The sequence below is a fragment of the Miniopterus schreibersii genome (genome assembly GCF_964146895.1).
Source record: "Miniopterus schreibersii genome assembly, chromosome: X".
Classification (NCBI taxonomy): Eukaryota; Metazoa; Chordata; class Mammalia; order Chiroptera; family Miniopteridae; genus Miniopterus; species Miniopterus schreibersii.
The window spans coordinates 22,940,627-22,962,131 of NC_138104.1; the positions used below are offsets into that span (position 1 = coordinate 22,940,627).

At 37.6% G+C, this 21,505-nt stretch overlaps 1 protein-coding gene across 1 annotated transcript in view; it reads right to left on the minus strand.

Annotated features, from left to right (window-relative positions):
- The window catches only part of RTL9 (retrotransposon Gag like 9), a 130,581-nt gene extending 113,681 nt beyond the window's left edge, over positions 1-16,900 (minus strand). The window contains exon 1 of the mRNA XM_081125955.1: positions 16,731-16,900. The gene's annotated coding sequence lies outside the window, so the exon portion shown is untranslated. The remainder of the gene's footprint in view (positions 1-16,730) is intronic.
- Positions 16,901-21,505: the final 4,605 nt, after the last annotated feature.

Here is a 21,505-nt window from a genome sequence, read left to right on the forward strand (position 1 = left end):
GGCCTGCACAATTTTTGCCATATCCAAGGATAACACAAATTACAGACAGGTGTTCAGGCCTGCTCTGTCTCATTCCCTGGGGGTGGAGGCAGCCTTCCTCACCTTAGCCTCATCCCGATATCCCTACCCACGATCCATTCATGGCCAGCCAAATTGGTCTCTAGAAAGCCAAGTGCCATGGCTCTACATAATTTAACCTCCTCTTAAACAGTAATAATTATGAAACCATGGGTTGGATGTTAGTTGTATTTTTAAATGCACATCAAAATAAAGAATGTTCATCTGCCATCACCTACAATTATCTCATACACCACCAGGGGGACATATAGCACATATATGAAAGCACTGATCTGGATGATCTGTAAGTGACCTCTAACATTTAACCTCTAAAAATAGTTCAAAAAGGTTGAGATGGATTTGAGCAGGATGGCTATTTGTCAATCCTTGTTTTTTTCCCTCTCTCGTAGTCTCCAGTCTCTGTTCGACTGTCCTCCACTTTCTGAGATTTTTCACAGCTTTTCAGAAGAAACTGGGCACTTTAAAGAGAACTAGCTTTTCCTATTTCCACAATTACTGACCTTCAACCTCTAGCTCAGGTATCACATCCTTAGAGAAACTTTCTCTGACCACTCAATCTACAGTAACCTCCTATAATGTTACTTTGTCTTATTTTTCTCTCAGCACTTATCACTATTGGAAATCACCTTGTCTGTTTTTTGACTAGTATACTGCCAGTCTCCTTACTAAATCACAAGCTCCGGGTTCCTGGCATTTAGCACAATGCCTGGCATGTAGTTAAGTGCTCAAAGAGCATTTGTCACATAAGTGCACATGATAAACCAGGGATTCTAAAGTTAGGGTAGGGCTGTGGAGTTGATGAAACAGAGGCAACATAAGGAAAGCAGAAATTTGGGTAATGTAATTTATCCAAAAAGGTAAAGTGGGCAATGACCTGGGAAGGTATAAAACTGTCTGAGGTACTTACATCACTCATTCTTTCTTGAGTACAATGTTCAGGGCACTGTACTAAACTGACCCTCTTGGACTGGCTACTATTGTGTTCTGGGGCCTATGCCATTGGTAATCTCCAGTTCCATTCACATAACTCATGTTTACTGAGTGACTGCTATGTGTCAAGCACTATTCTATGCTGGGATACAGAAGTAAGCAGCACAAAGTTCCAGCTCTCTATCTAGTAAGGGTCAAATCAGTATCAGGCACACATCTTTATATATTTTTTTTCCCAGATAATATTTACTAGTGATCCTTTACCTTTCTAGCAAAACCAGACCTTTGCTATCCTAGAATCATATGCCCTGACCCTATTGTATTTATAACAGCTACCATCCATTTGTTGAGTATGCATTATGTGTCAGACACAGTGCTGAAGGCTTTAAATACATTATATTATAGAACCTTTTCAAAAACCCCATGAAAAAGGAATTATTAACTTCATGTAACATAGAAGGAAACCAAGGCTCACTGATATTGAATGACTTACCCAATGTCAGGTAGTTGTTATGTGGTAGAGTGCATTCAAAGCTAGGCAGAGTGCCCCCTGGAGTTGTACAATGCAATGACCCTCTAGAGTCACTGTCCTTAACCATAAGTATGTAATGGTGCCTCTTATACTATATAAGGGCCTCCCTCCACTAAGGAAATCTAGCTCTGAAGATTCTGGCAATCGAGACACTCCCAGGTATGGGGTCTGCCCAAGGAACTGGAAATGAGGTAGGTAGAAATGTTTCAATATCGGCCTGTGTGGTCCAGAACATAAGGCACAGGTGCATATATGTTATGGAGTAGTTAATACAGTTCATTATACCCTAAGAATAACACTGACTCTCAGTAAAGATGAAATTATTGAAGCTATAGTCCAAGAGAAGAACAGTATACATCTGAACTTCATTCCTTTTAAAATGATTAAAGATGGGGAGGAAACAAGATGGCGGTGTAGGTAGCAGCTGAACCCGCCACCTCCCTCAACCACATCAAAATTACAACTAAAACACAGAACCACCATCACTCAGAACCTCCTGAAATTTAGCTGAACAGAAGCTCTACAAGCAGGGAACTGAAGACGCACCAAGACCGGTAGGAGGGGCGGAGACGCGGGCGGATCGGGGCTGGATCGGGGAGACGCGGCCGCAGGCCCACACCCGGTGCCACGGTTTAAACCCGGGAGGGAATCTCGGCGGTGGAGGTTTCCCGGAGGAGGGAGGGGTCCCAGCCCCACAGCAGGCCCCCAGCCCAGGGCTCCAGGGCTGGGAAGAGAAGTCCCACAACTCCAGGCTGTGAAAACCAGCCGGGACTGTGCCTGAGGGTGGCGCAGGCTGTGGGAGCCTCAGGAAGCTCCTCTTAAAGGGCCCGCGCACGGACTCAGACGCGCTCCCTCTGAGCCCCAGTGTCGGGCAGCAGCTTGAAAGGAACCAGGGACATTTGGGGAGGAACTAACCTGCCTGAAATTGGGGCAAGAGTTAGAGGGGCAGCTTTCTCCCAGGCAGAAGAGCTGGCAGAGACCATTGCTCCTTTGGCAAGCCCTCCCCACCCAGAGTAGGCAGGCAGGCACCATATTTGAATCTCCAGCACCTGACTCACACCTTTGGCCCCGCCCCAGTGGTTCCCCGAGGCCCCACCCCTCCCTACCTGCAAGCTCATCCAAGCCATTTCCAGGGACTTTTCTACGCAAGTGGCCTCTCGAGCCTCATGCTTAGGACTTTCCTAAAATCTCTCAAACAAGCAGCAGCTTGCCCCATATGGCTTGCTAAGTGGCCCCAGGCCTGGCACTAGTGGCAGCCTTCATTGGTTCATAGCTTGGCCTCTCCTGGACAACACCAAGCCCAGCACAAGCAGCAGCCAACTACGGTTTTCTGAGTAGCTCATGCTGGGTGGCCCTGGGCAAGGCACTGGCACAGGCTGACTTTGCACCTCCAGGGAGGCCCCAGAGACAGTGCACCTGGTGGTCAGACTCGACCACGCTGGATTACAACCCTACTAAATCCACAAGTGACACACTCAAGAAGTGTACTTGGTGAACACCAAAGCTCCACTGAAGTAAATCCTGCTCCAAAGGGGTGTCTCTAGCACAGCAGCTCTTTGGCTGTAGTTGCAGCTGGTCCTCACAGCCAACTGGCCTGGAAGTCAGTTTATCCTAGTGACGCCAATAGCAACCAAGGCTCAACTACAACAGGACAGTGCACACAGCCCACACAGAGGAGCACCTAGAAGGCCCAGCTCAGGTGACTGGAGAGGCTGAGCCAGTGGACCCTACAGGACACCTACTACACAAAGCCATGCTACAAATTCCAGTAGACATAGCAGCTCTACCTAACACATAGAAACAAACATCAGGAAGCAGCCAAAATGCAGAGGCAAAGAAACATGTCATAAAGGAAAGAACAGAAGAAATCTCTACAAGAGGAAGTAAATGAAATAGATCCAAGCAAGCTAACAGATATAGAGTTCAGGATTTTGTTTATAATGATGCTCAACTATATTAGTAAGTGTATGACGAGAATAACTGAGAAAATCGATGACATAATAAAATACCAATTTGAAATGAAGGCTACAAGAACTGAAATGAAGAATAATTTACAGGGAATCAACAGTAGAGTAGAGGACGCTGAGAATCAAAGAAGCAATTTGGAACATGAGGAAACAAAAAACACCCAACCAGAAGAGCAAAAAGAAAAAAGAATCCAGAAATGTGAAGATAGTATATGGAGCCTCTGGCACAACTTCAAGAGGCCCAACACTCATATTATTGGGGTACCAGAAGGGGAAGAAAAAGAGCAAGAAATTGAAAACCTATTTGAAAAAACAATTACAGAAAACTTCCCCTACCTGGGGAAAGAAATAGACTTACAAGTCCAAGAAGCACAGAGGGTCCCAAACAAGAGGAACCCAAAGAAGCCCACAGCAAGACACATCATAATTAAAATGCCAAAGGTTAAAGAGAGAGAACCTTAAAAGCAGCAAGAAAAAGCAGTTAGTTACCTATAAGAGAGCACCCATATGACTGCCAGCTGATTTCTCAACAGAGACTTTGCGGGCCAGAAGGGAGTGCCAAGAAATATTCAAAGTGATGAAAAACATGGAACTACAACCAAGATTGCTCTACCCAGTAAAGCTATCATTTAGAACTGAAGGTCAGATAAGGAGCTTCACAGATAAGAAAGAGCTAAAGGAGTTCATCACCACCAGACCAGCACTACAGGAAATGTTGAAGGATCTTCTTTAAGAAGAAGGTAATGAACAAAAGAATCTGATGAACTAAATAGATCCAGAGACATTGACACGGGGAACAGACGATCATATTTCAGAGGAAAAGGGGAAGGGTGGTGGAGGGTGGGAAGAGATTAACCAAAGAAGTTATATGCATATATGCATAACCCATGGACACAGTCAATAACGGGGTGAAGGCCTGGGGAGGTGGTGGGAGCAACATGGTGGGGGTCAATTGGGGGGGAAAATGGGACACCAGTAATACTTTCAACAATAAAGATAAATTTAAAATAAATAAATGAATAAAATGATTAAACACAGAGCAATTAAAGAAAAGCTGAGGAAAACAACCAATGCATTTATGGAGAGAATATTAAAACCATACCTCAATATAGACAACTCAGATTAAGATAATAAATATATTTGTGCTATCAGTTTTATCATAATATATCCTTTAGATTCAGTATAGAACTAAAAGCTCTAAAATATTTTGTTTTCACATTGATTCTACATTTTACTGAAATATATTCATTTGTTTGATGTCTTTTCAAAGCAATTTTTCTTACCTTACTTCATTTGGTCTCATAAAAACCTTGTAAGTTAGAGGAGGAAAAAGATTATCTTTCCTTTATAAAAGTATAAATTAAAGGTATAAAGTGGCCAAGTAAGTTACCAACAACACCAAATTAGAATTGAAGCAGTGAAATTTGTTTCACACCACTGGGGTACAAAAATATCACATTTTTTAAATATCCCTACAATAAATGAAAACTGCTCTGAGCCTTCTACTTTTCCAGCTGGCTAAAAATACAATCTCACTCATGTTTTTTATTTATTTTTAAATATATTTTTATTGATTTGAGATAGAGAGAGAGGAAGGGAGAGGAAGAGAGAAACATTGACCAGCTGCCTCCTGCACATCCCCTGCTGGAGATCAAGCCTGCAACCCAGGCATATGCCTTGACCGTGAATTGAACCAGTAACCTCTCAGTGCATGAGACAAAGCTCAACCAACAACCGAGGCACACCAGCCAGGGTTTACTTATGGTGTTTAGAGGCCATCCCTTGGTTAACGTTGCTAAAAGCACTAGCAAATCATACACATCCCAGAACTTTTAGGGCAGGCTCTTTGCATTTTGTCCATACTGACATGTTTATCATGCAAATACTCAAGGCCCCTTGTAGATAGACATGTCAGCTGCTTCTGTGCCACCCTTGGACATTGGCAGGAAGTGTCTTTGGCAGCCTCGTGGCCTAGTATCCAGCATCTTTTAAGTGTACCATGCAGCCATTCTCCTTTGAGATCTTGCCTCTTCTTAGGGGCACTTAGAGGGAACAAAGGGACCTGCCAGCATGGATCAGCAGTTGAGCATTGACCTATGATCCAAGAGATCGTGGTTCGATTCTTGGTCAGGGCACATGCCTGAGTTGACTTCAATTCGGCACATTTATTCAACACACACAATACTCCTACTACTGTACTATGTATTATCTGGCACATGTAAGAAGAGAAATGTATGATCTTTGTCTTTGAAATCTAAGGAAATGAATCCACAATATGGTCTTTGACAATCTGTTGCTGGTAACTTTCATATCGCACTACCCAAGGGGCTAGGATTTTCTTTTCCGAACATTATGCCCTTTTTAAAGAGTACTTTCTTTTCTTTTCTCTTTTTTTCTTTTCTCTTTTTTTTTTCTTTTCTTCTTTTCTTTTCTTTTCTTTTCTTTTCTTTTCTTTTCTTTTCTTTTCTTTTCTTTTCTTCTCTTCTCTTCTCTTCTCTTCTCTTCTCTTCTCTTCTCTTCTCTTCTCTTCTCTTCTCTGTTCTGTTCTGTTCTGTTCTTTTCTCCCCCTTCTTGTTTTCACTCAAGAATAATTCTATGCTAGTCATGGGGCCAGGGATTTAAAAAGATAACACTGTCCCTGCTCTCAAGAAATAGAAACTAGGTGGAGGAAGAGACTAGGCTTACAATATCAGAATGACCTGATAGAGGAGGCACTATTTAACTAATGACATAAAGGATGAGTTGGAGTTTACTAGAAAAAAAATAGGGAAGAAAATTCCAGAAAGAAGTAACACCATGGGCAAAGAAGAGAATAAATTCCCTAAAATAAAAATAGGGCAGTGAAAGGACATAACATGCTTAAGAAACTGTCAATAATCTTATTAATGTACAAAGTTTGTTTGGGATAATGGTGAAACACAAGGCTATGGAGCTAGTCTAAGGTGTGACTGAAAATGTCCCTATATGCAATGCTAAAGAGTTTGGGATTTTTCTTAAAGGCAATGAGAAACTAACCAACGGTTCACATAGGGAACTGACAAAATCAGAACAGCATTTTTTTAATGCTCCTTCTGACAGGTACAGAGGATGGACTGGATCTGGGAGAGACTGGATACAGAAAGAGTAACCAGGTGGCTTTTAGTGAAAATTGATTAAATAAGGCAATGGAAGTGAAAATGGATTTAAGGTAATATTGATGGAATAAATGTAAGAGGTGAGAGATAAATGAGAGTTAAAAATTACTCCCAGGCCTGGGTAATCAGGTAGATGGAGGTGATTTTAACCAAAATAGGAAATACACAAGAGGATCAAGGTTGTGTATAATGAGCTATGTTTTAGATATGTTGAATTTCAGGTGTATTTGGGATATCCAGGTGAAACTGCCTAATGTGTTGATTGAAAAGACAGCCTGCAACTTGGTTAGTGAAGTCAGGGTTTGAGTTAGAGATTTAGAAGTCGTCAGAATACAGGTGTTGAATTGACTGATGGCAATGAATATAGAGCAAAACAAAAGGCTGAGGATAGGGGCTTGAGGGACGGCAGCAAGAGTAAGAAAAGGCTCCAATAGAGACTTAGAGATGCAGCAATCAGATGAAGGCTGGAAGAGAAAGGTATCCTAGAAGACACAGGAGAGAGGTCCTGGAAGGTAGGGATGGTGTTGTATAAGAAGTACAGAGTAGAGGTCAGATAGCACAAGGACTGAAAGGGCCACCATGAATTGGGCAATTGGGACATGGCTTTTGCTGGAGTAGTAGTAAGAGCATAAGCCAGACCATTGTGGTTTGAGTGTTTAAGAGGAGGTAAGGAAGAGGGAAACAGTATATGAAGCTTATTCTGTCAAGAAGGCTGTCAGTAAATGGAAAGTGAGAAATAAGATTGCAGCACAGTAAGCAAAGTTAAAAGAAAGATTGTTTAATGTGGGAGAATGTTTATGGAGAGTGAAAGTAGAGCTATGAGAGAAGAGAAAGATAATGCATGAAGCTGAGTCTCAGACAAGTCAGGGGTGGATGAGTTCTGGTCCAGTACTTCTCAAGTTATCTGTGACAATCAGCTTATAAAATTTCCAATCTGTCACAGATTGGTACTTCTGTAAAATATTATAAAAATGAATTACTAGAAAAATTTCAGTGAAAAACAAAGACATTCAAAATATGAGCCCCATTTTTCATTGTTAGGTCCAATAAACATATAATTACTTTATCAGATTGCTAGAAAAGTTTCTAAATTCTTACTCCCAATTTCAGTATTTATGTTGTTGTGGATCAGTATCAAACAGTTTGAGGATTGGAAGGAGTCCACCACTATACTTGAAGTAACACTATTCTAGACCATGGGACATGGAAAGAGGGGGGAAAGAACCCTCCTTTCAAGAGAGAAGAAGTAAGTAAGAAAGAATGGGAGAATAGAGACAACATTTAGGAGTGGGATGAAGGAGAGTTGAGGTAATTCCCACTTGAAAATCATTTTTGTGTGTGTAATGAAGTAGGAAGCTTGACCTTCAGAAATGAATAAAGGATGCAGGGGATGGGGTGGGAGGATTGAAGGAGTGCAGTAATGGGTTGAAACAGCTGCTGTGGGAAATGAGAAATGGAAATTAATAATGATGAAAAGAAAAAAGAGTTATAAAACAATAGAGAGAAGGGCCAGCTGGTGCTGGAAATCATAAATTTGTTATGGAGTTCAATTTTGTGATTTTTCCCCCAGCAGTTTTGCAGTCTCAGGACAGGGCTGTAGAAACATATGGTGGGGTTCTGGTAACATGGTTGACTAGGTGTGCAAACCGACTCTCCCATGGAAAACAACTAAAAATGTTGGGTAAAATTCAACAAACACCTTCTTTAAAGTATCAAAAATCTGGAAAGGTAGTAAGGAATTATGAGCCCACGTCTAAGTGAAGGCAGATTGATGAAGTTACTTCTTTGAGAACATTTGCTGAACTTAATTTAAACTTCAGGGAACAAGCCGTAAGCAATGTGAAAACACAGTCAAGGGCCCACTCAAGGGGGGAGTCTAATAATGTTCCTCCCCAGATAAAACTGGAATGACAAGGAGCTAAGCCATCAGTGTACCAGTGAATGAGGAATAAACCCCCCCCCCCACACACACACACAATAAGACTTTGAGGAAAGTAACCTTGGTACTGAATGGAGGGGGAGGCACCTGCCTGAGAGATTGTAAATACAATCTTGTCTAATAATAATTTGCAGCTTAAATTCACATTACCACGTGCTCCAAAATACCTCAAGCTCTGAATTTAGTTTAAAGTAGACCGAGAATGGTAGTGCCACCAGGTACCTGGCAGAATGTAAATCCTCTCTGCAAGAACCCACTCTCCTGCTAAATCTCAAAATATCCCCACAAACAATTTTTCAAAGAAATAAGAATATCTAATTAAAATCACTAAGCACACAACAACAAAAAAGCACCATGTGTAAGACAAATAGGAAGTTCAAATGAGATAGATTAGAATTCAAATATATAAGTAACTATATTTAAATAAAAAATGGGCTAAATACTTGTGTTAGAACATAGCCAGATTAAATTTTAAAACTCCAACCATATGCCATTTCAATAGCTACATTTAAAACATAAAATACAAAAAGTTTGACAGTAAAAGGATGAAAAAAGACACTTCACACAAATTCTAACCAAAAGAAAGCTGGTACTACTATATTAGTATCAGACAAAATAGGTTTTGAGGCAAAAAAAGCACTACTAAAGATATAGAGAGTCATTTCTTTTTTATAAAAATACAGCCCCCCCCAAACAGGATTGTTAAATTTGCATGAATAGCCTTAGGAGAAATAGACAGGTCCATATCATAATGAGAGATTTTAACACACCTCTCCCCATAATTGATAGAACAAAAACCAATACATATCTACAAGATTTGAATAAGAATAACACAACAAAATTGACCTAATATTGTATAGAACACTAAACCCAACAGTTGCAGAATACGTATTCTTTTCAAGCCCACATAGAACATTCATCAAAACCGGTTTAAGTAACTGATATGACAATATACTGGGTCATAGAGCAAAGGATTAAAATAATACAAATGACATTCTAATATCACAATACAATTAAGCTAGAAATCAACAAAATGATAACTAGAAAAACCACATATATTTTAAAATGTAAAAGCATACCTTTGAAAAACATGAATCAAAAAAGATATCATATGGGAAACTGTAAAATATTTTGAACTGAATTAAAATGAAAATACTACATATAAAATTTGTGGGATGCAACTAAAGCAATACATAGAGGGAAAGCTATAACCTGAAATGCTTATATCTTTAAAGAAATAAAGGATGAACATGAAAGAGCTAGGCATCTATCTTAAGGATCCAGAAGAAGAACAACAAAATGAAGAAAACAGAAGGAAAGAAAACATGCTGAAGTTGATTCAGGATCAGAGGTTGGCAGAGGAGATGTGGTCAAAGGTAATAAGTATAAGGGAAATTGAGGAAGCCAGTGAAAGTGTGGTCGAAATGATTTATAATGGGTATCAAGCTAAGAAGAGAAGGGGGTAAAGTAAAGGTGGGGCAAGGAGGAGATGTCAGGAAGATTGGAAAATAGCGATTGGCCTATGGACATGAAGTCGCAAAGACATGAGATCACAAAGCAATTTAATAGGAGTAAGGGAGTAAGAGGGGTGAGTTTCTGATTAGCATGGAATTTTAATGTTAAAGATTTTATATGTGAAACAGTTCTAAATGAAGAAAATGTTTGGCATGTGTTCATGTAAGTGTGTTGCTAAAATATGTGGCCATATAAGTGGGTTGCTAAAATGGATTGCTTAATTATCTTTTTATAAGTCTTTCTATTACTCTGAGCTGGTTTGTAAGACCTTACAGGATAGGAAACTACCTTACTCATCTCTACATCCCTACTATGGGGTCAGGAATACAGTGGATGCTTGACAAATGCTTGTCTACCCTGATATAGGCACTATGCTAAGACTGCATACACATTATTTAATCCTTACAATAATTTTGTAAGGTGCATACTGATATGTAATTCCAGAGAAAAGGAAAGTAAGGTTAAGTAACTTGCTTGAAATTGTAAAATGAATGAATAGGTGCTGTACTCAAAGTCTGAGAGTAGATGTTTACTACAGCCCCAGACAAGATATGCCCAAAGCAACTATGAGGCTCTATTGTGATTCTGGTGAGCAAAATTTGGCTAAAGTAGTAAAATATCACAACATCAAAATTCCACTGGAACTTCAAGGCTAGTCTATAAAATGCATGTCCTTCCTCTTTGCCCCTCAACTGTCTACTTCTCTCACCCCTTCATTCTTCAACCACCACCAAAGCCCAGGTATTTGTTGACTGTCTTCTCCCTGTGCTCAACATTTCCATCTAGCTCAGTTTCCTGTTTCCTGGTGGATCCTATCTTATCATTATCCCTATTTATAAGACTAGAACTGAATAAAAATTGATGCTTTGATACCTCAGTATTTGTGTTTTCAGGATAGAACTGTTTCTGGGTTAATTCATCTGTCTAAGAATTGCTTGTAGGTATACTTCACTGAAGACTTTCTAATGATGATCATCAAAGAAATAATACTAATCATGATAATGACAACTACTTATAATAGCTCTAGAAACTATCCATAATGAAAGAAAAGCCCTTCTTTGACCCAACATTCCTCTCTGGCTACCCCCTAGTTTCTCTGTTCCTCTTGGGAGCCAAATGTTTCAACAGAATTGTCTGTCTAACCTATCTGCAATTCCTCACCTCCGTATTCACTTTTCAATTCACTCTTGTCTGGCTTACGGCCCCTCCACTTCAATGAAGCTACTCACATTATTGCAATAAGTACCCTCCATATTACCGAATCCAAAAGACATGTCTCTATCTACATCTTACTTGAATTCCTGGCAGCATTTGACATAGTTAACCATCCCCTTTACCTTAAAATATTTTCTTCTTCAGATATTGTGACACAACACGACTGGGTCTCCCACTCCCATGCCCATCTCACTGGCTGCCTTTGTTTAGTCTATTTTGCAGATTTCCTCTACTACTGTGGTACATCAGGACTGAATCCTGGGCCTTCTCTTTTTTCTTTATATTCCTCTTTATGTCATCTCATCCAGACCATGGCTTCTACTACCACCTATATGCCAATAAGTCCCAAATTTATTTTTTTAGTAAAGACTCCTATTTGAGCTCATAATATTTGCATATTTGACTCTCTACTTGACATCTCCATTTGTATATCTATCAGGTACCTTAAACTTATTATGTCAAAAACTCTTGATATCCCCCCAACCAGATCCTGCCCCTATATTCTCCATCCCAATATGTCACCAACACTTAATTAATTACTTAAACCAGAAATATAGGCATCATACTTAATTCTTTTCTTTTCCTCACCTCAACAACATATCTATAAGTAAGTCTTACTGACTCTATCTCTAAAGTTTATATAGACTATCTCCCTTCAGTTCATCATAACTGTTACTACATAGGTCCAGGGCTATCCTAGATTATGAAAGTTTCCCGACTGGTCCGATTGAACCCTTCAATGTCTTCCCATCTGGCTCTTTGAATAAAAGCCAAATTCTTTATTTTGTGATGCATGAGATACTCTTGCTCTGCAATAAGTAAATAGAAGACTTGAACAATAATATACACCAACTAAACCCAACATATATCTATAGAGCATCCCACCCAATAATAGTAGAATATGTAATCTTCTCAAGTGTATGTGGAACATTCTCCAGGACAGATTATATGCTAGGCCAAAAAATAAGCCTCAAAACACTTAAAATGATTGAAATCATACAAGGTATGTTCTCTCCCACAAAGAAATGAAAGTAGAAATAAATAACAGAATGAGTTTCAGAAATTCACAAATATGTGGAAATTAAACAAAACACTTCTAAATAACTGATGGGTCAAAGAAAAAAATCACAAGATAAATTAGAAAATATTTGCAATGAATGAAAGCAAAACTACAACATACCAAATTTATGGGATGCAGCTAAAGCAGTGCTTAGAGAGAAATTTTATAGCTGTAAGAACTGTATTAAAAAAGAAATATCTCAAAAGTATCTCAAATCAATATCCTAACCTTCCACCTTAAAAAACTGGAAGGGCAAACTAAACCCAAAGCAAACATAGTAAAGTAAATAATAAAGATTAGAGCAGAAATAAATGAAATGGAAAATAGAAAAACAATAGAGAAAATTAATGAAGCAAAGGTTGATTGTTTGAAAAGAACAGCAAAATTGGCAAGCCTTTAGTTAGACTGACCAAGAAAAGAAGAGAAAACTCAAATTAGTAACATCAGAAATGTAAAGTGTAAAGGGGGACAAATATATGGTGATGGAAGATTATTAGACTTTGGGTGGTGGCACACAATGCAATATACAGATAATGTATCATAGAAATGTACACTTGAAACCTATATAATCTTATTAACCAATGTCACTCAAATAAATTTAATTTTTGAAAAATGAAACGGAATATTACTACAGAATTTATAGAAATAAAAATTAGAAAAGAATATTATAGACAATTGTATGTGAACAAATTAGATAATTTAGTTGATATGGAAAAATTCCTAGAAACACATAAACTACAAAAACTAACTCAAAATAATGTGAATTATAATAGACATATAGCAAGTAACAAGATCGAGTCAGTAATTAAAAAAAATCACCCAATAAAGAAAAGCCCAGGACCAGATGGCTTCACTGGTGAACTCTGCCGCACTTTTAAAGAATTAATTCCCAATTTTTCTCAAACTTATCCAAAATACAGAGGAGGAAGAAAAGTTCCCACTCTTTTTATGAGTCCAGTATTATCCTGAAACCAAAACCAGACAAAAACACCACAAGAAAACTTAAACCTACATTTCTTACAAAAATAGATGCAAAGATTCTCAACAAAATACTAGTGGATTAACCCATCAACAATAAAAAAAAATTATACGACATGACCAAACGGGATTCATCCCAGGATTGATTGGAAGGTGGTTTAACAACCAAAAATCAATTAATGTAATACACCATTTCAACAGCATAAAGGGCAAAAAAAAAACCCTTTCATTAGTCACAGAAAAAGATTTGACAAAATCTAACATTTCATGGGGGGGAAAAAAAAGCTGTCACCAAACTAGAAATAGAACAGAACTTCCTCAACCTAATAAAGGGCATGTATAAGAAACCCACAGCTAATATCATACTTAATGGAGAAAGACTAAAAGCTTTCCCCTTGAGATCCAGAACAAGACAGGGATGTCTGCAGCCAACAGTTTTAGTCAACATCATACGGGAGGTTTTAGCCAAAACTATTAGACAACAAAAAGAAATAAAAGGCATCAAGATCGAAAAGGAAGAAGTAAAAATATATATTTGCAGATGACATAATGTTATACAGTATTCCCCCCTTTTCCACCAGTGGATGCCTGGAACTACAGATAGTTTCATGTTTTTTCCTATACATACAACCTTTTCACTTACAAAAAGCACTTTATGGATTCTTTTAGGCATATCAGAGTTGTTATCATTACTATTCTTTTGCTTTGTGGACATTTTTAAGTAAAATAAGGGTTAAACACAAGCACTGTGATACCAGTGCTTGGTATCGATCTGATAACCTAGACAACTACTAAGTGACTAATGCGTGGGTAGCATTTACAGCACTGATACCCTGAACAAAGGGATGTCTCAGGTGGGACAAAGCAGAATAGTGCAAGATTTCATTATGCTACTCAGAATGGCACACAAATTAAAATTCATGAATTGTTTATTTTTGGAATTTTCCATTTAATATTTTTGGTCCACAGTTGACCACTTGTAACTGAAACTTTAGAAAGTGAAAAGAGGGATAAGGGTTGGGCAGACTACTTTATATAGACAATACTAAGAAACCCAATAAAAACTATTAGAACTAATAAACAAGTTCAGCCAGGTTACAGGATAAAAGTTCAATATACAAAAATTGGTTATGTTTTTATACAATGAAAAATCCAACAACTGAAATTAATAAAATAATTCCATCTACAATAGCATCAAAGGAATAAAATTCTTAGAAATAAATTTAACAAAAGTAGTGCAAAATTATACTCTGAAAAGTATGAAATATTATTGAAAGAAAGTAAAATAGACCTTAATAACTGGAGAGAAACCCCATGTTCATGGATTGGAAGACTTAATATTGTTATGGTGTTAATACTCCTCAAATTGGTATACAATCAATGCAACCCCAATCAAAATCACAACTGGCTGCTTTGCAGACATTGACAAGATGATCCTGAAATAATATGGAAATACAAGGGTCCCAAAATAGCTTTAAAAATCTTTAAAAAGAAGAACCAATTTAGAAGACTCACACTTCCCAGTTTCAAAAACCACTACAAAGCTACAGTAATGGAGACAATGTGGTGCTGGCACAAGGACAGACATATAGATCAATGGCATAGAATTGAGGGCCCAGAAATAAACCCTAAACATTTATTTTTTATTGGTTTTTGAAAAGAGTGCCAAGACATTTCAATGGGGAACAAAGTCTTCAACAAATGTTGCTGGGACAACTGGTTATCCACATGGAAAAGAATGAATTTAGACCCCTTCCTCACACTATATACAAAAATTAACTCATAATGGATCAAATACTGAAATGTAGAAGATAAAACTATGAAACTCAAAAGGAAACATTGGTGTAACTCTTTATGACCTTGTATTTGGCAGCAGATTCTTAGATATAATACCCAAAGTATAAGCAACAAAAGAAAAAATGATAAAGGACTATATTGAAATTAAATTTTTTTGCTTCAAAGGATACTATTAAGAAAGTGAAAAGGCAACCCACAGAATAAAATAAAATATTTTAAAATAATATGTCTGATAAGGGACTAGTGTCCAGAATATATTAAAAATTCCTTTGACCCAATAATAAGACAAATAATTTCATTTGAAAATGGGAAAAGAATTTGAATAAACATTTCTCCAAAAAAGATATACACATGGCTGATAAGCACATGAAAAGATGTTCAACATTGTTAGCCATTAGTGAAATGCAAATCAAAACTATGAGATACCACTTTACACCCACTAGGATGGCTACAATATTTTTTTAAAGATAAAAATAAGTGTTGGAAAAGATGCAAAAGAATCGGAACCCTCATACACTGCAGATGGCATTTTAAAATAATGCAGCCAGTTGGGAAACAATCTGGCATTTCCTCAAAAGGTTAAATATGGAGTTACCATATAACTCAGAAATTCCACCAAGAGAAATTAAAACATACATCCACACAAAAACTTGTACACAAATGTTCATTGCAGCATTACTCATGATAATCTAAAGGTGGAAACAACCCAAATGTCAATTGATTAATGAATGGATAAACAAAATGTGGTATATTCATATAATGGAATATTATTAGGCCATACAAAAGAATGGAGTACTAATAGATACTACAACATGGAGAGACCTTGAAAACATTATGCTAAGTGAAATAAGGCAGACACAAAGGAACACATATTGTATGATTTCATTTCTTTGAAATGCCCAGAATAGGCAAATCTATAGAAACAGAAAGTAGATCATTAGTTGTCAAGGTTTAGGGTGGAGGGGGGCATGAAAAGTGACTGCTAATGGGTATGGAGCTTCGTTCTGGGGTCATGAAAGTTTTCCAAAATTATGTTGGTGGTTGCACAACGCTGTGAATATACTAAAAACCATCGAATTGAAACATTTAAGTGGGCGGGCTATATGCTTTGTGAATTATATCTCAATAAAAAGAAGAAACAATCAGAGAAATTTGGGGGAATCATAAAGCAGGGTGTAGCATGGGAAACTTTAAGTCCTTTTAAAAGCCATATGCCACCATGAGTCATCTGCAGTAGAAATGACCGAATGGGGTTTTAGTTAGAGGCCCATCAAGTGGCAAAGAAATCCAGAAATCCTTTTGAGGAACCTGTGGAGGATGTAGACAGAAGGCAGCTGAGGATTAAAAGGCAGCATACTGCCCTGCCGGGCATGGCTCAGTGGTTGGGCATCAACCTATGATCCAGGAAATCGAGGTTCAATTCCTGGTCAGGGCACATGCCTGGGTTTCAGGCTCCATCCCCAGTAGGGAGCATGCAGGAGGCAGCCAACTGATGACTCTCATTGATGTTTCTCTCCTTCTCCCTTCCTCTTTCTGAAATCAATAAACATATATTAAAAAAAAAAAAAAAAAAAAGGCAGCATACCTGCCAGGCAGTTGCTGTGGCATCGGGTGAATATCCCCAAAGTCAGGAGCTGGATGGAGGATATGGCTGAAGGTTCTAGGGTTAGCAGGCCACTAGGAGCTGACGTAGGAATCCTGGACAGTGAGTAGGGAGGGACAGCTGAACTTTCTTACACAATCATTGTGCATTACCTACAGTGAAAGAATGAGGCATATATCACGGACATTTAAGCAGTGGATATAGTGAGGCAAAATGAGATAGACTTCAACTAGGATCTAGCAGAGGTTATGGGGTTCACTTAACACCATACATGAGTTTAAAGTGTGCAGGGGTGGGGAACATCCAGTCCACAGGCCGTATATGATTCATGAAATCATTTGTTCTGGCCCTGCCAAGGCAACCATGGGCTGGACTTGAAATTTAATAAATCTAGGAGCTTTTTTCATAGCTAATTTTTAAGTTGGCAATTTTGTATGGCCTGTGAAAGATGTTATAAATATCCAAATGGCCCTTGGCAGAAAAAAGTTTCCCCACTTCTGTTTTAAATTTTAGATTGAATACAGGTCTCCCCCACTTTTGAAAGTTTGTGTTAAGCCACCGTGTTTTTACGAAAGACCTACATTAGTACCTACTTTCACTAACAGAAATAAATCTGAAGAGGATTTTCACTTTTACAAAAAAGTCCAAAGTGATAATAGAGTTCAGCATTTGTTTCGGATCAGCTATTATAGAGGCAAGGTGCTTCCTGAGCAGCCAGGGTGATACTGTCCAGCTCCTTCCCTTGAAACTACACTCAGCATTTTAACATCAACCCATCATAAATTTGAACTGTGTCTGTGAGATTTTATGTTTTATCTCAATTTAATCTGTACATCCATTACCAAGATACGTGTACTAAGGTATCAGAAAAACATGAGAGCTCATAAGGTTGTTGTGCTTAGTGTAAAACTGAACATGGTTCTGCTAGTAGCAAAGTAGTCTCTTTCAGATGGCATCCAGGGAAAAGCCTATTGCTTGAGTGGATCGATGGGTGTAGAAAGCATCATGAGTATTTATTGTATTATTCCTTCTTTCGTTAATACTATATGTTAGTGTTATTTGGACTTTTGTGTGATATTTGGTATGATTTGGTAGGTTATTTTTTGGACCTGTGAATGCTCAAAAATTTTTCCATATAAATTAATGATAATTGCTTCTTTGCTTTTCTCCATTTATGCTTACAAAAGTTTTTATAGAAATTCTCTTCTTTGGATAACGGGGAAAACCTGTATTTGCACAAGATACTTTTAATTCAGAGCACATTTTAATATTTTAATTGACAATGTTAATCTTTACTCTGCCCAACCTGCATCTCCAGGCAACTGAAACAAGTGCTCCAGAACACAAGATTAGTTATAGAAGAAGAGCTATATGTTTATAATTAAATTTGGAGGTGGGGCACATTATAGTATATACTGTACATTTTCACACCCCATTACATGCATAGAGGATAGTAGATGAAGTCTTTAAGGAAAAGAGAAATAAAAAAAAAATAGTCAAGTAATGATTCTCCAAACTGTAGTAGATACCTTCATGTTTTGTTTGCTCAGGACTCCTCTAACTGCCCAAAATAATACTAGTTTCGATTATCTCTGCCCTAAAAAGCTTTCCTTTCCAATCCACAACTAGCTAGCTTTGTTAATTCTTCCACACACAGTATAGATATTAGCATGACTAAATCTCATAAAGGAATTTATATAACTTTGTCTCAAGGAAATAGGTAGTAAAAGACATTCAATTAGTTTGCACTCCAGTTGATGATAGAAGATATAAATGAAACATCTAGAAAATATCCCATAGTAGATCATGGTACTTTGGTTATTAAGGTGTTCATTAGATAAAGAAAGGATTCAGGAGGGAAGGATCTGCTTTGTAATCAGGTAAACAAGGCTGATTTATCAATTTGAATTGAAAAGTAGGTAAAGAATTTCAGTATTTATTCACACATTCATGCAAATAATAAAGGAAACCTCCACCACCATAACCATGTGTTATATGTGTACGAAGTTAGATCAAAGTGGTAGCTAATAATATTATATTCTGCAGTTCAAGGATGACAGTTGAGAAAGTTTGATGACAGAGGATAAAAATAACACTTGTTTGGACATAAATGGAAGTTTCTTTTCATTGAGTTATATGAACGTTCCTCATATACCCACACCCCCAGGAACCTAAGAAAATAATTTTGCAACACTAACAAGTGTTCATCATCTCATCAAATTATATTTTGCTGAAATGAAAAATAACTATTGTAAACATGTGAACAAATAGAGGTAATGATAAAATAACCAGTAACCATTGGGTTCAATTCCATTTCCTATTTTACCACCTAGTAAATAATGTGCATAGCCTTTGTTCAAGTTGTTTTTTGCAGTTTAAAACAAAGCATTTGACAAGAGTTAGTTCATAACAATTTAGAAGCAGATGCAGAAGCAGAAATGCTTACAGTTTGAATGTGCTCTGTTGACAAAGAGACTACGGCCTACTTACTTTTTTTTATTTAAAAGAAATGTGGAATCTTTAGCTCCCAGCTTGACAGTCAGTTACAAAAAGCAGAAAGCACCTTACCGTTTCCTCAGGAGGGTATTATCACTGCACTTCAGTATCAATACCGGGTAGAAACACATGTGCTCTATCATACTTTGACCTTTACACTTCAAGTCGAAAGAATCCTGAGCAAGGTCAGTTTTTCCCATCCAGTGTGCACTTTGTGTAGATGTAAAAAAACCAAAACATTTTCACAGAATTGGATTTGTGAATTTCATTGTTGTTTGAATGAAATATATTTATTTCTATGCTGTGACTTTGCAAGAAAACAAGGACAGGAGAGGCATTTCCTCAAAGGCTAAAAGAAGGCATTACCACCACCATCAGTACTTGCCAGGGGATTTGCAAAGCATCTTGAGGCACAAAGTTAATATGGAAGATAAGCCAGGCTCAGGAGAAGTTAACACAGAGAAAAGGGTTGCAGTGTTCACCACTCCCCGCACCCCACTTTAGAAAGCCAATACAACACAGTACTTCAGATAGTAACTCCTAGTGGTCAGGTAATGATTTATTTTCTGCAATGTTCATGTTTGGGTTTGTCTATTTCCTTTATGATTGTAAGGTTTGGAATTAGAATTTAAAATCCTTGCAGGGAAAGCTGTTTTGTAATTCAGCTGGGACGTCTTTGTCTTAGGGTTTCCCATTGCATCAGTCCCTTAGCCTGGCATGATAGCCATGATAGTGCTTTGTCTTTTAGATAAAATGTAGGACTAAGGACATGGCTACTGGTGCTTATTAAAGATTCCTTGCTATTTTCATGAGAGTAGGGGTATTAAACTCTTGTCTACCAGCCAAATTCTAAATTAGGAGATTACATACTGCTCTCCTAAATTCCCCTAGCAGAAGTACCCATCCATGGTATCCTACTTTGCTTCCTGTAGTAAATTGTAGCATGATGTCATTAAATGGCATTGGTTTTCTACTCTTAGTAGAGTGACGAGTAAATTGGTACCTATTGTCTGATATTGTATTTGACTAAGTTTCAAACAAATTAAAGGGTAGGCTCTGATAGTTAAGGATAAAGTATAAAATAAAAACAAAACACCCTAACAGTATACCAGTTGCTGTGGAACATTTTTATTTTTGAGATAAAACATGAATTTCAGTTTGTTTTTTGTTTGTTTGTTTATATTTAGCTTGTGGAGCATTTTTTAAAACCAATCTGCTTTCTCTTCTGCAACATAGACAAAAAAGAATTAATGCTTTTTTTTTTTTTTTTTTAACTCTACTAGTGGTTCACAAGAATTGTTATTTGCCTCAAACAGGCTAGTTCTAACAGTGATGACGAAATTTGAGAGGATGAGATCACATACCAGAAAACAGTTAACTCATCTCTTTTGTCTTTAGGTTGCATGTAACCATTCTAGATAGTTGATCTATTTCATAAAATCTTTTTAAAAGGAGATTCTCAATCTTTCCTTGAAACATATTTTGGTGTTCTTCAATCTTTCCACAAAAACTAAGTTATTTTTGTTTAACTTCTGCTCCCCTACTGCAGTTTAATGTCACCATCTTTTATCCATCACTAACCTTGTTGTCATCTAATGAGAAGCAGTTTTCACAATGGCATGGTTTTTGGAATCAGACATGCCCGTATTCAAATCCTGGCTGTCACTTTCTAGGTGTGTAATGTTGGACAAGTTGCTTCTAAGTTTCAATTTCCTCATTTGTAAATGAGCAACCTCAGACGAGGGTTACTCCGAACACCAAGTGAGATAATATATTATTTTGAAGGGCTATGGGGTAAGATGAGGGATGCTACTCAGCACCCAAAAAGTGCTCAATAAATAGTAGGTATTTATCTGATTATGTACCAAGATATGACTTAATTCATAAACTCTTTGTGAATGGGAAGCATACTTCCTGGATGTCAATGTAAGTTTAGTGTTGTGCACATAGTACGGTGCAGAGGCTCAATGTTTATTGAATGAATAAACTTTTTTTCCCCTAAGTGGAGAGAATAGCCCTCAGCTGTTTTCAAGATCCCACTCATTTAGCTCAAAAGTAACCAAATCAATCAATTCTTTGATGCCTCCAAATATGCAGATACCTCATTTGTCTAGATGTTTTGGCATGGTGTAGAGACAATGTAAATAACATACTTTCTGTTTCTATCAGATTCATTTCTATGAATTATAACATTTGATTATTGTCTTAGGTGCTCAGCATGGTACTGACTTAATCATACGACTCTTTATCCATTCAAGCGT